This window comes from Triticum dicoccoides, chromosome 5B (assembly GCF_002162155.2).
Source record: "Triticum dicoccoides isolate Atlit2015 ecotype Zavitan chromosome 5B, WEW_v2.0, whole genome shotgun sequence".
In the NCBI taxonomy this organism is placed as follows: domain Eukaryota; kingdom Viridiplantae; phylum Streptophyta; class Magnoliopsida; order Poales; family Poaceae; genus Triticum; species Triticum dicoccoides.
Window position 1 is genome coordinate 129,504,708 of NC_041389.1, and position 14,897 is coordinate 129,519,604.

General features: G+C 46.5%; 2 long non-coding RNA genes across 12 annotated transcripts; both read right to left on the minus strand.

Moving 5' to 3' along the window:
• Positions 1 to 385: 385 nt before the first annotated feature.
• LOC119307789 lies at positions 386 to 922 on the minus strand. Its single transcript, XR_005149565.1, has 2 exons — positions 822 to 922; positions 386 to 739 (listed from the first exon to the last, which is right to left on the minus strand). It is a non-coding gene; the product is annotated as an uncharacterized LOC119307789 (long non-coding RNA).
• A 91-nt stretch (positions 923 to 1,013) lies between these two features.
• On the minus strand, positions 1,014 to 5,301 carry LOC119307788. 11 transcript variants are annotated; one of them, XR_005149563.1, is made up of 9 exons: positions 4,854 to 5,301; positions 4,620 to 4,714; positions 4,443 to 4,514; positions 2,770 to 3,608; positions 2,611 to 2,677; positions 2,391 to 2,496; positions 1,861 to 1,981; positions 1,266 to 1,309; positions 1,014 to 1,125 (listed from the first exon to the last, which is right to left on the minus strand). It is a non-coding gene; the product is annotated as an uncharacterized LOC119307788 (long non-coding RNA). The 11 variants fall into 11 exon arrangements; XR_005149556.1 differs by having other exon boundaries at positions 1,861 to 2,496; positions 2,770 to 2,987; positions 3,163 to 3,608; positions 4,854 to 5,294; XR_005149557.1 differs by having other exon boundaries at positions 1,861 to 2,496; positions 2,868 to 2,987; positions 3,163 to 3,608; positions 4,854 to 5,293.
• Between the last annotated feature and the right edge of the window lie 9,596 nt (positions 5,302 to 14,897).

Sequence of the window (14,897 nt, forward strand, 5' to 3'; positions counted from 1 at the left end):
AGCATAGTATTGCAAGTAAGAAAATGTGAAACATTGCTAATAACGTGCCTCATCTACCAATAAGGGCTTTATTTTATACCAAAGTTTTAAGCAGCTACAGTTTACAATTCAAACCTATGACTGCACTCAAAGCTGCAGTGACATTTTTCATCTGGTTCAGCATCCCAATCTAAAGCACACAATAATTTCCTACAATGGTGAGGCAACTGAATCAATAACACGTAGACCAGATCGAGAGTTGAAACTCCACACTACAGGAAAACCAGAGCAAGACAGATGGCTGAAGACAATATTTTATCCGAATAATATTCATTGCATCCATGCTTACCTCCCTCTTCCCCTGTAGCTCCAGCCCATAGCATTCCACAGTTTAAAACAGAGCAGATAAAGGGTGAGACAATACCTCAACAACAATTGCTCAACGACTTAAGTGTCATTTAGTTATTCTTATATAAAATTACACTCTAAAGTATCTAGGCTTCATTGCTCTTGACTGAGTACTCGTGTTCACTGACATCCTCTATTGCTAAATTGCTGATGCGTCATCATTCCTCAGGTTTCACAGTTCAGAGGAAGAAATGCAATTGATTATTTTTAAGTGGTTGGCTGACATATTGACCTAGCATAGATCAAGCAATTCCATGACAATCTTAGTATCAAGACTAACTTGTGCATTCATGTCAACAGCACTCTGTTTTAGAAGGGAAATGCTTTCATCCAGGGAAGCTTGTTGTCCAGCCTAATACATAGCAGAGCCATAGTCTCAGTTAGCCTCTAGCACAACATAGGAGAAACAAATCAAGTCATTCAATCAAAAGGACCTTAAAGCCCTCCTCTTTGGGGCTTCGGGATGCTGAGCGCTCGCGGGAGACATGGATCGCGCCATCACAATGCCCTTGACACATAAGATTTTAGCACCTGGGACATATAAAGAAAAATCAGAACAAAGGTGAATCTATTCTGATAGACATCGAGAGTGAAGGGGGGAGAAGGATTGAGAGAAACTTGCCTTGACATCAGCCATCCCTCCATGAGAGTGCCGCTTCGAGCTCCTCCCGTGCACACCATCTTCAGCCGTCAGGATCTCTCCTTCGCTCCAATCCATGACGCTGCAGCTCCTTGTCTCTAATCACACCAAAAATGATTCAGTATTGCCATAACTGAATCTATCAGAAAAATGAACCAATGTTTCGTAGTACTCCTAAGTTGGAGTAATCATGTAAGAACATGCTTGAGCTCTTGCAATGGAACCTAGAGTTAATTACCTTAATACCAAAGTAAGCTGGGCCTTCCATTTTTTACTTTTGTTCTACAAATTTCATATAGAAAAATATACAATCATCAAAATGTAACAAAGCCGTAGTTCCACAAGCAAATAAAGCATTGAAACTATAAGGCATTACAAACTAAGTAAGTACAATTCAAATGTAAATATGAAATGGTGACGCAGAAATTAACAAAGCGAACTGCAGTTCAGTACCAAACACTGTCTTTTAGTTCTGTGATGATCACATAATTAACAAAGACTGGACAAACACCATTCTGAGAAACTCTACTGGCGCAACCAGCAAGCCATACACACGGTGATCAGCCTCTGCAATAGAAACACATGGTGCCCGCACGCCTCGGTTTGTACATGAAAACATACGAAACATTAAAAAGCAGAGAAGCAAGATATGTAGTGTTCCCATCAACCATTGAAAGATTCAATTAGGAATGAATTAGTTACTTTTACACACAGTAAAGAATGAAAGCTTTAAAAACCATCAAAACATATTCAGTCAAATCAGCAGCAATCTGAAATTACAACTACCATGATATTTTTAGAAACCAATCTTGCAAACAAAGTAGGATAATTACCACAATCTTCTAGGAATTCATGGTCCCACCTAGCTAGTCTCAATAAACGCCAAAAGTTGGTGATCCCATAAATGTATTAAGTGATTGTCTTAAAGTTTGGACCAGACTCACACAATTATCCCTGCAAAAATTGGACAGACTGAAATTACTAATACTTCGTACTTGCACAAAACAGAAAGGTATATAGTCAGAAAATAGTCAAGTAAAAAACCCTCTCCATCCCAACCACTTCATTGCAATATTAAAATGAGACAGATTCCTTAGCCAAATTTATAATGGTAACACATAGTTTAGAGATTGAATGATATCCCTAATAGTAAACTAAACTATAGAAGGTGCTACAGCTAGCCATCTTTGCTGTAACAACACGATGATATTCCTAAGAAACTATCATCTGCATTGGTACTTTCTCAGGTTTAGGATATCCATTCCTTACATGGTAATGCAACCCAACATGATATCCTTTATGCTTATGGTTAATACGAAAGATTTAGTAAAATAAAAAGTATCAACAGAAATAGGGTCATTACTAAATTGTTAATCTACTTATCTGCAATCCATCTTCAGAGATCACTCTACACGATGGTCATAACTTCTATATATTAATTCCTCTATACTTCCATTTTGTGAAATGATCTGCGAAAGTATTATATGTACTCGTTAGAAAAATACTCATGAAAGTACACTGTTCCAAAAATGGAACAATAAATTTGACACAAACTTGATGACAGTCTGAAGCTAAACTCCTACCGTGAGGCCATATATGCATTTTGTTATGGAATGGTCTGAATCATAAATTCGCTGCCAGGAAAGAAACCTGCACAATCAGGATTATACACTAAGAGGAAGGACTAAAGAAAAAAAAATGCAGACAAATAAAAATATTAACACAAAAAGGTCAATCGGTACCAAGAAAAGGGGTCGCCAAAAGATGTAGATCCAAACTGAACTGAATTTTGGGGCTAAATGACACGAACACATCTATTTAAGGAGGAGCTCAAGTGGACCTGGTGCTTCAGCGTAGTCGAGGGCACGACATCCCCTGATGCACTCACGAGAGGGTTTACTGGATTCAAAGAGAAGAGGAGGCGGCAGCCGCTGAACTCACCACCAGTCATTGATAGTTACTAGAAGAGAAGAGAAGAAGAGGGATTACTGGAATAATTTTTAGAGACTGCAATGAGCTACAGCTAAAGCAACATTATTATCACAAGTCATTGATAGTTTTCTGATCACAAAGAACAACATGATGGTTGGATCAATGTCGATGGAATAATTTCAAGTTGCAAGAGAGATGTAGACCGGAGAGATGTGCCCCAATGATGATGACACCAATCTGTAGCATGCGAGCTCTTTGTGTCTAGGTAGGCGAGCACCCACAGGTTGGGAGCACAAGCGATCCTAAGCCCCACCACACCATTAGGCGGCAGGAGCAAGAAGAGCCGCTCCAGGAGTGGCGTGTCCACCACGGTGAACTCCTTCGCCTTGGGCAGACCAACGAGCGTGCAACTAAGCCCCACCACACCATTAATTATGCCCACTGCGATGAAAATTTCTTCATTTACAGGTCCGATATCAACCGCGAGTCCGCGACCCACCCAAACTCTTCCCAATGCATGGGCTAGACACCTAAACTCCATGCCATTGGCAGGCTGTAATTTAGGCACCGCAAGCAAAACTATCAAAGCTATGCATCCAAAAAGTGCAGGAAAGTTGCTACCAATTTCCCATTGACTGAACATGCAAACCTGAAACATAAACAGAGTAGAAACAATGAACATTTCCTCTGATATGAACTCTCTTTGCAAGTAGGTAAGCAACACAATAAGTGTATTATGTTTAAAGGAAATGTAACTCTGTTACGCACATGTTAAATTGCACTTGAATTATGTTTGTATGCAGTTTGCATCTGCTTATCTGACAAATAGATGTTAATTTAAGTGTTCATGCTGTTACATTTCTGTCCATTTGCTTGCTTACCGCCCAAACTTTCACCAGATAGTGCTTTCTGTTGTGTTTTTGATGTTGTCGCATTTGACAAATAATAGTACTATATCATCTGTTGATTAGAAATAAGATTTGTAGTCTAATTTCCCAACTGTAAGCATTCTCAGTATATCTGTCTAGTGAGGCTAATAGCGATGTGATAATTACCAAGGAATCTTATTCCTGCTATCTTAATAGTTGTTCATAAACCATGCTCTGTTACACTATGCTAGTATATACTATCCTGCTATGTTAAAATCAGTACCATCTCCCTCCTTCCCTCTAGTTCTATTGCTGTAGTGATATACCCCAGATCTTTTGTCCACCTCACACCTATTGAAATTCCTAGATTTATACATCTTTTTATTTGACTCCAAACTAACAAAAACACTGGCCTGTAGAACAGAGGGGCTGCTTGCTGGTTGTCTGCCTCTGCATGTTGGATCCAACTGGGCCAAAGCCATAGCTGAGTGTTGCAAGCACTAACTGTAAGAGCCATAGCTGAGTGTTGCAAGCACTAACTGTAAACCTGTGTGCTCTGGCCTACAGGCCGTTTTACAGGTTTAGAGAGGTCCTTGGTCAGAAAATTCAGTTACCTATTCGCAGAGGGCTCCGAGCCTGCCCATGGCCAGTCATCTATTCTGCCCAGTGACAACAGCGGTGCTGACCTGTATGCACGAGAAAGTGATCAGATGGACCCGACGAACAGAAACCGATTTACTTAGCCAATAAGCAAACTAAAATTTCCTAGTAGGACAACTTAATTCTAGGACCTGATGTGCATATGTCACCAGAATGACTGTCACGGCTTCCATTGACACCACTACTTGACAAGTTGATTATGCAGAAAATCACAAGTAATCTGCAGCTGTAAAAACAGTAAACTGAACCAACTGATAATGAGAAAACATAACTTGCAGTACCATGGCCGAGAAAGATATAAAACCAGGAGTATATGTGGAAAGAGAGAGAGTGGAGAGAAAATGAGATGGGGAGGCGAGGAGCACCTGCATCACATTATAGAGGGGAAGAACCAAGGGGATGGAGCAGCACGAGGAAGAAGCGAAGAGGAGGTCAACCACGAGGGTCTTGAAACCCGTAATCCCGTGCCAGATCCGTCCCTTGGTGGCCGCCTCCGACCCTCGCGCTCGTCCATCTTCTTCACCTGGCGGTTCTAGGCGAGGGGGTGCATGGATTCGTCCGTCCCTGGTGAAAGCAGAGCAGCAAGGGAGGGATGATGAACTGGGGGGGCAGCGATCTCCGGGCGGAGCTAATTTGGTCGGCTGCACGGACAAAGATGGGGAAGGGAGGAGTTGTAGCGGCGGCTGACAACGGAGAGAGGAAGGAGAGAACAAATGCGGGAGGGGCGGCGGCAATGGGGAAGGGGGCTATGGTTCTTGCTGTGGCGGCTGACGAGGGAGAGAGGAGGAAGGGGAGCCGGATCCCCTGACGTACGGCCACCTGACGTTGGGCCACTGATGCGTGGGTCCGGGTCCACACGTCAGCGAGTGCGCCGTACGTCAGAGGAGCTGCGTCCGGAGGAAGGAGGGGCGCGGGCTCGGGGATGGTCGGTCCCACGACGCACGTCACGCGCGAGGAGCGGACTGGAAAAATCCCAATCGCACATGGGCGGACCTCACCCAGCCAATGCACTTGCGAGACGAACCCATCGGTCATTGGGCAAAGAAAAGCACCGTGGGGTAAAAAAGAAATTAGTGCCAGGTGAAGATCGAACGGACAAAACAAACCAGAGGACCGAGTTGACCATGATCTAACAGCCATCGAAGGAACCGATCGAGGGATAATTCTCGGAGGGAGTTGGCTAGCTTCTGTTTTGTTTTAAATGGGAGGCAGGGCACATACCTTGAGAGGTATCCAGCCACTCATTCATCAGAGCAATATCGGCATCAATCGACCCAATTTGCCTTGATAGTTCGGCAACTTCAACGGACGGGCCGGCGGCCGGACCCACAGGTACCTGCACACATTTACAGCACTATCATTGGTTTATGATCCCCCGTTTGCCGCCTAGGGCGGGCAACCAGAGTCTCAGGGGCTACTATCTATATGGAGCACACCTAGCGCGTGCCCTACAACCAAAGAAATAGTGAGTTCTCCATTACATACCTCAAAGCCTCTGAGCAGGCTTGTGAATGCTTCATTCAAACCGCTTGTAGCGGATGAAACCTTCTTGAGCACCGCGCTCATTAATGAGCGGTGCTCGTCCGAGAGCGCAACTCGCTCCAGTAATCCCGTCAGTACGTCCGGACTCAGGGCGGCTGATGCATTGTCTTCCGTCCTCGGCGGATCCGGGCTCCTCCGTGACGACACCTCGGTGTCGCTCGCGTCAAGAACCGGAGAGACGGGTGGGGTCTCGCTCTCCATCATCTCCGTAGGAAGGTCGCCCGAAGACGATCCCTGTTGGGAAGAGCTGCCAGCCGGACTGCAAAAAGGTGAGTCCTGGTCACTGATCCAGGAGAAATACAGTACCTTCAAGTTAATGACTGACTTACGACTCGTTGGAGGGTTGGCCCGTTGGAGGGCATGATGCGGTGAGGGTGCTTGTCAGGGCAAGGACCCCTGGGGATCCCCTTTTCCCCAGTTTGGGCATCTCTGCCTCCAAATCTTCGGAGGCGGCCCTCTTCTTCCCGCGTGGGGAGGCAGCCTCGACCTCTCCTCTCCGATTATCCCCGGTTCGGATGCGTAGTGTGTGGGGTTCGGATTTTTCATCCTTCCCCTTGTCTTTCCCCGAGGGCATTCTGCTGAGTACCCGGTCGAGCATCTTGGCCACGGTAGGGGCGGACGAGCCTTCGGGAAGTGGGGCCGGACACTTGATTCTCTCCGCCTTGCTGAGCCATTCCTGGACGCGGATGATGTTCAGAATAAACAAGTATGACAAACACAAAACAGGGTGTCCGGCATCAAGGCTACTTACTTGAGTATCTAGGTGATTGTAGCTTAGGCCCGCATCCTCGATGGTATACGGACACGTTACTTTCCGTCCGAAGAATAGTTTGCACATCTCTTCGAGCTTTAAGCTGAAGAAGTGCTTCACAGTCCACGGACCCTCCGGCTTGAACTCCCACATCCATAGAGCCCGGCGTTGGCACGGCAACATCCGCCGGATTAACATCACTCGCATTATGCTAACGAGGTTGATATCCCCCTCGAGAAGATCCCGGATGCGGTTCTGCAGTATTGGTACATCACCCTCGGGACCCCAATTACATCCTATGTCGGTCCAGGACACCAACTGCGACGGAGGGCCTGAGCGGAACTTAGGGGCGGCTACCCAGTTTCTGCCCCTTGGGGCCGTAGCATAAAACCACCTCCGCTGCCATATGTGAGATACTTCTGGGAAAGAACCCTCCGGCCATGGGGCATCGGCGTCCCTGTTTATCACAGAACCTCCGCACTCCACATGTCGCCCCCCGATCATCTTTGGCTTCACACTGAAGGTCTTGAGCCATAAGCCGAAGTGCGGGGCGATGTGAAGAAAAGCCTCGCACATGATAATGAACGACGAGATATGGAGGATAGCATCCGGAGCCAGATCATGAAAATCCAGCCCATAATAGAACATGAGCCCCCTCACGAAAGGATGGAGGGTGAAACCCAAACCACAGAGGAAGTGTGGGACAAAAACGACACACTCGTTGGGCTCCGGCGTGGGGATAACTTGCCCCGGAGCAGGAAGCCTGTGCCGGATATCTGCAGTTAGGTATCCAACCTCCCTAAGCTTCACAATGTCCTTCTCCTCGATCGAGGAGGCGACCCACTAGCCTTGAGGATTAGATCCGGACATACTGGCGGATTCCGGAGGGGTGGAGCTTGGGTTTTGGGTGTTAGAACTCGAGGTGCAAGAAGGCGCGATGGAGGTGAAGAAAGAGGCGTATGTCTCAACCCCTTTATAAAGAGGGTGAATATCAAGAGTCCCCAGTGTGACCGTTTGAGGTTTATCTAAAAGCACACGGGGTAATACCAACGGCCGTCGTGGGGCCGCGCACGCTCATATTGATGGAAAATCTCGTAATGAAAGGAACACGATCTCTGCCTCGATGGGACGTGCCAATAAAATTGCCTCGTAGTGAGAGTCATTGTGGGATAGGAGACGTCGGTTCACATTGGACCAAGCCGCGATCCGAGGGCAAGATGCACGAAGATTGCCAGCAAATCAAATCTATACCATACAAAGATCATCCTGCGGATCCTGACAGGGTCTGCGTGTTCGATAACCATGTTGGAGTATTCGGAGGAGGAACCCGCCTTGCAATGCCGAAGACAATACTGCACGACGGACTCATCGTCATTGAAGCCTGGTTCAGGGGCTACTGCGGGAGTCCTGGATTAGGGGGTATCCGAACAGCCGGACTATGTACAACATCCGGACTATTGAAGCGTGAAGATACAAGGACTCAAGACTTCGACCCGTGTCCGGATGGGACTTTCCTTGGCGTGGAAGGCAAGCTTGGCGATCTGGATATTATATTTCCTTCCTTGTAAACCGACTCCATGTAAACCATAGCCCTCTCTGGTGTCTATATAAACCGGAGAGGTTGGTCCTTAGAAGGCCGATCACAATTACATTCATACCATCATAGGCTAGCTCTTAGGGTTTAGCCTCTATGATCTCGTGGTAGATCTACTCTTGTACTACCCATATCATCAATATTAATCAAGTAGGAAGTAGAGTTTTACCTCCATCGAGAGGGCCCGAACCTGGGAAAACATCTATGTCCCTTACTTCTTGTTACCATCAGCCTTGACGCACAGATCGGGACCCCCTACCCAAGATCCGCCGGTTTTGACACCGACAGCGGCGTCGCTGGCCACTTCCTCCACGACGTCGCTCCCTCGGCGGCGACGTCCACATCAGTAGGAGCTGCTGCTGCTTTAGCTCTCACTCGCGCTGCTGCTCTGCTCTTGCTCTCGATCCCCTACCTGGTCTTCTCTTGCTATTGCTCTTGCTCGCGTTGCTGCTCTCACTCTTGCACTTGCTTGCAATGCTGCTCCGATTTGGCTACACTTCAGTCAATTGAATCGACTTTTGGGTCAGTCGATTTTCAAGGGGTGGGCTCGCCTGGGTGAAGGAAGAACCAGCCGCAGCGGGGAGGGGGCTCGCCGGAGAGGTACCCCACTATCTATCTTGGGGTTCAGGATGGGGGCGGTGGTCACCGGTGGTGGCGGGGCGTTGGCGGGGCGGTGGCGTGGGGATCACCGGAGAAAATGCTCGGCACGGGGGGGCCTACAGGGATGGCCGGGGCGGCGGCGGACCGGTGGTGGGGAGTGTTTTCAGGGCGGGAGGGGCGGCGCACCGCTGGCTGCGGGCGGCGGGGGGCTGCTGTTTGACCGGTGGTAGCTGGCGGCTCAGGGGGGTGGAGGTTGAAGATGAACCGCAGGCCCTTGATTTCGTATCCAACGGCTGCAAAATCGACTGACTAGAGATGAAAAAGTCAGTCGACCGACGTGTAGCCTCACCTTGCTAGTGCATTCAGTTTGGACAGCAAAATTCAGTTTCGACAGCAAAATTCAGTTTCGACAGTTAGGTTCAGTTTCGACAGTTAAGTTCAGTTTCGACAGTTAAGTTCACAGATGAGCGGCTGATGTATTTTACATCTAGCACTTTGTGGTTATGTATTTTACGTCATGTATTGGAGATGCTATTAGAATTCCACTCAGGTTAACGTTGTTCGTTGTCTCTCTTGTCCTGCTTCAGCCTCGGCGTCGTACAACTCACCGGAGCTGCTCCAACGACGAAACCCTCCATCACAGCGGAGCAGTACCTCGGGTTCAATCTCCAGACGCCTAAGATCTTCTTCCCCTCCTCCGACAGCAAAGTCAGCCGGAGCATCCTCACCGGCCAACCCAATCACGCTGAGATCGACATGGCTTCGCCAAAGAGGTTGTACACTTGTTGCATCTCTTTTTACTCTACATGTTATATATATTGTCCACTGAGCACTCATAGTAACGGGAAATACGATTATTTTATCCTACTATATGACAAGAAGTGAGGTACCAGGCAACTTAGCTATCCGTGATGGACTCTCTTGAACGCCATCATTATTTATCTCTGCGCGTTTGAGCTGTGCATTTGTCGATGGGCCTGGGAGTTGAGCTAGTATGGCAGTGGCCTGGGTCCAAAGTAATAGAAGTAGCACAAAAACATTTTTTTAGTGTAGGATTTTCCTTGCTCAAGCCTGCCTACTAGAATCACCAGTGCTTGAAAGGAAAAGTAAATGAAAAACATAGGAATTGGAAATTTTCCTATGGTACTACTTTTCATGAATTCTAATTGTAGGAATTCTAATTTCCACTATAGGATTTGTTCCTTTAGTGTCTCCTTGAAAGAAAAACCGTAGGAATTCTAATTTCCACTTCTCCTCCTTTTCATATTCCTATTCATCAAGCACAAGACTAAGAGATGGTAGCATAATAGCATTATAACCGTACATTTTCTTGTGGTTTGACTTAATCTCACCATGCTTTTTTGCATCATGTGATCTTCCAATTGTTGTGAATCAAACACCCAGATTGGCAGAAATCCTGTGTTTTTAAATTCTCTGTTTTGCACGTGCATTCCTATCCTATTCCTATCTATTTCCTATCCCTGCATTGTTAGAATCCTCAAATTCAAACAAGCCCTTACTCAATTACTTCTGTTACAGATATGTGTAAAAGAAAACCGTGTGTGGTTTGTCCTGCTCCTGCGGTGCTATGTTCCACCCCAGCTCAGCTGCTCCAACGACGGAAGGGTTCACCACAGCAGGGATCCGCTCTCCAGACTGTCTTTCGCCGCCTCAGATCTTCTTCCCCGTCGCTGGCAGCCACGACAACTGCATTACCATCATCAACTGAGCAGATGACCTTGAGGACTACACGGGTCCGCAAGGGAGGTCGCACTCTTCCATGTCTGCTTATGTTATGCGTCGCTTAATATGATGACATGCTACATTATCGTCGTGTTCACCTATTAGACTCCGAGTCAGGTCCAAAGTAATGCTGAAACTTGAGTTTTTAAATGGTTGTGGGGTACATATTGGGGCAGCAATCAGTACTATCTGTCTACTATCTGGTTAATCTCCGGTGTCTACTATGAGTTTCATGTTGGGTGCAAACAAACATTAAAGGAGCCATAATCTGTATTTTTTAACTAAAGCTATTATCTGCCTGCTATCATTGGTTTTGGGTCTATCCACAGTTTGCTACGATCACTCTGGATTTGTGCATGCCAGTTTGCTACCATCCACAGTTTTATTCCTATGCATGCCAGTTATTGTACACAATGGAACTGATCATGTAGAGTAAAAGAGACGAGCCTTGCGTGGCAATAAAATTTCATGCAGACGTTGTTCCATGGTGGGCGCAAAGGTACCCCCCCCCTCCACCCATTTCGGATCGTAATCAAGAGGAAGATAACTGTTCTGAGGGGGATTCAGAAGGAGAAGACCACTCATATTTACCCCATGAGGTCTTCGCTCTAACTTGGCATGCTGATGTTGGTAATATCATGCATATGGTACCTTGCATTGCTTATTACTGTATACATTAAGGATGTCATCTGCTTAGTTTAGACATGCTTTGTGTCAATGTCATCTGTTTAGTTTCTTTATCGTATATGTGAATCATGCAATGCCATCTTGTCTAGCCAGGCATCATATATGTGAATTTCGCAATGCCACCCTGGTTAGCCAGTCATCTTATATGTGAATTATATCATGCCATCATTTTTTATTATGTGTTAAATTTGTCAACAATTTTAGTACATTCAATTACTCTTCGTGTGCATCAGCCATTCGGCACGGTCATGGAAAAATCTGGAGTGGAAACAAGGTCTTCAGAGCAGACAATGCTATTTGACGAAGCGCATGTCTTGCTGGTTACCGATAGCTCCTCAAAGGAGGATTCAGAGACAGTTGACCAGTCATATTACCCCCCTGAGGTGCATACCCTAAATTGGCAGGGTTATGTTACTCATATCATGCGTATGGTATCTTGCATTGCTATGTCATTTGCTTAGTTTAGACATGCTTTGTGTGAATGCCACCTGTTTAGTGTCTAATTACCATATACGTGAATTACGCAATGCCATCTTGTTGAAGACATTATATATGTGAATTATGCAATGTTATCTTGTTGCAAGGCATTATGTATGTGAATTATGCAATGCCATGCTGTTTAGGCAAGCGTCATATATGTGAATTATATCATGCCGTCCTTTTTTTGTATTTCTCATTGCTTTTGTCGACAATGTTTGTATATTCAACTGCTCTTTGTTGGGGAACGTAGCAGAAATTCAAAATTTTCCTACGTAACACCAAGATCTATCTATGGAGAGACCAGCAACGAGTAGAAAGGGGAGTGCATCTACATACCCTTGTAGATCGCTAAGCGGAAGCGTTCAAGTGAACGGGGTTGATGGAGTCGTACTCGTCGTGATTCAGATCACCGATGATCAAGTGCCAAACGGACGGCACCTCCGCGTTCAACACACGTACAGCCCGGTGACGTCTCCCACGCCTTGATCCAGCAAGGAGAGAGGGAGAGGTTGAGGAAGACTCCATCCAGCAGCAGCACAACGGCGTGGTGGTGGTGGAGGAGCGTGGCAATCCCGCAGGGCTTCGCCAAGCACCATGGGAGAAGAGGAGGAGGGAGAGGGGCAGGGCTGCACCAACGAGAGATCAAATCGCGTGTTATGGGCAGCCCCTAGGCCTCATATATATAGGGGAAGGGGAGGGCTGCGCCCCCTTTAGGGTTTCCCACCCCAAAGGGGCGGCGGCCAGCCTCCAGATGGCATCTGGTGCGGCGGCCAAGAGGGGGGGAGGAGTCCATCCTCCCCAAGGCACCTCGGAGGTGCCTTCCCCCTTGAGGACTCTTCCCTCTAGGGTTCCCTAGGCGCATGGGCCTCTTGGGGCTGGTGCCCTTGGCCCATGTAGGCCAAGGCGCACCCCCCACAGCCCATGTGGCCCCCCGGGGCAGGTGGCCCCACCCGGTGGGCCCCCGGGACCCTTCCGGTGGTCCCGGTACAATACCGATGACCCCGAAACTTGTCCCGATGGCCGAAACAGGACTTCCTATATATAAATCTTTACCTCCGGACCATTCCGGAACTCCTTGTGACGTCCGGGATCTCATCCGGGACTCCGAACAACATTCGGTAACCACATACAAGCTTCCTTTATAACCCTAGCGTCATCGAACCTTAAGTGTGTAGACCCTACGGGTTCGGGAGACATGCAGACATGACCGAGACGTTCTCCGGTCAATAACCAACAGCGGGATCTGGATACCCATGATGGCTCCCACATGTTCCACGATGATCTCATCGGATGAACCACGATGTCAAGGACTTAATCAATCCCGTATTCAATTCCCTTTGTCTAGCGGTATTTTACTTGCCCGAGATTCGATCGTCGGTATCCAATACCTTGTTCAATCTCGTTACCGGCAAGTCACTTTACTCGTTCCGTAACACATCATCCCGTGATCAACTCCTTGGTCACATTGCGCATATGATGATGTCCTACCGAGTGGGCCCAGAGATACCTCTCCGTTTACACGGAGTGACAAATCCCAGTCTCGATCCGCATAAAACAATAGATACTTTCGGAGATACCTGTAGTGCACCTTTATAGTCACCCAGTTACATTGTGACGTTTGATACACCCAAAGCACTCCTACGGTATCCAGGAGTTACACGATATCATGGTCAAAGGAAGAGATACTTGACATTGGCAAAGCTCTAGCAAACGAACTACACGATCTTTGTGCTATGCTTAGGATTGGGTCTTGTCCATCACATCATTCTCCTAATGATGTGATCCCGTTATCAACGACATCCAATGTCCATAGCCAGGAAACCATGACTATCTGTTGATCACAACGAGCTAGTCAACTAGAGGCTCACTAGGGACCTATTGTGGTCTATGTATTCACATGTGTATTACGATTTCCGGATAATACAGTTATAGCATGAATAAAAGACAATTATCATGAACAAGGAAATATAATAATAATACTTTTATTATTGCCTCTAGGGCATATTTCCAACAGTCTCCCACTTGCACTAGAGTCAATAATCTAGTTCACATCGCCATGTGATTAACACTCACAGGTCACATCGCCATGTGACTAATACCCAAGAGTTTACTAGAGTCAGTAGTCTAGTTCACATCACTATGTGATTAACACTCAATGAGTTTTATGTTTGATCATGTTGCTTGTGAGAGAGGTTTTAGTCAACGGGTCTGAACCTTTCAGATCCGTGTGTGTTTTACAAATCTCTATGTCATCTCCTAGATGCAGCTACCACGCTCTATTTGGAGCTATTCCAAACAACTATTCTACTTGGAGCTATTCTAAATTATTGCTCCATTATATGTATCCGGTCTCTCTACTCAGAGCTATCCGGATAGGTGTCAAGCTTGCATCGTCGTAACCTTTACGACGAAGTCTTTTACCACCTCCATAATCGAGAAAATTCCTTAGTCCACTAGTTACTAAGGATAACTTTGACCGCTGTCCTGTGAGCCATTCTTGGATCACTCTTGTACCCCTTGACTGACTCATGGCAAGGCACACTTCAGGTGCGGTACACAGCATAGCATACTGAAGAGCCTACGTCTTAAGCATAGGGGACGACCTTCGTCCTTTCTCTCTATTCTGCCGTGGTCGAGCTTTAAGTCTTAACTTCGTACCTTACAACTCAGGCAAGAACTCCTTCTTTGACTGGTCCATCTTGAACACCTTCAAGATCATGTCAAGGTATGTGCTCATTTGAAAGTATTATTAAGCATTTTGATCTATCCTTATAGATCTTGATGCTTAATGTTCAAGTAGCTTAATCCAGGCTTTCCATTGAAAAACACTTTCAAAATAACCCTATATGCTTTCTAGAAATTCTACATCATCTCTGATCATCAATATGTCAACAACATATACTCATCAGAAATTCTATAGTGCTCCCACTCACTTCTTTGGAAATACAAGTTTCTTATAAACTTTGTATAAATCCAAAATCTTTGATCATCTCATCAAAGCGTATATTCCAA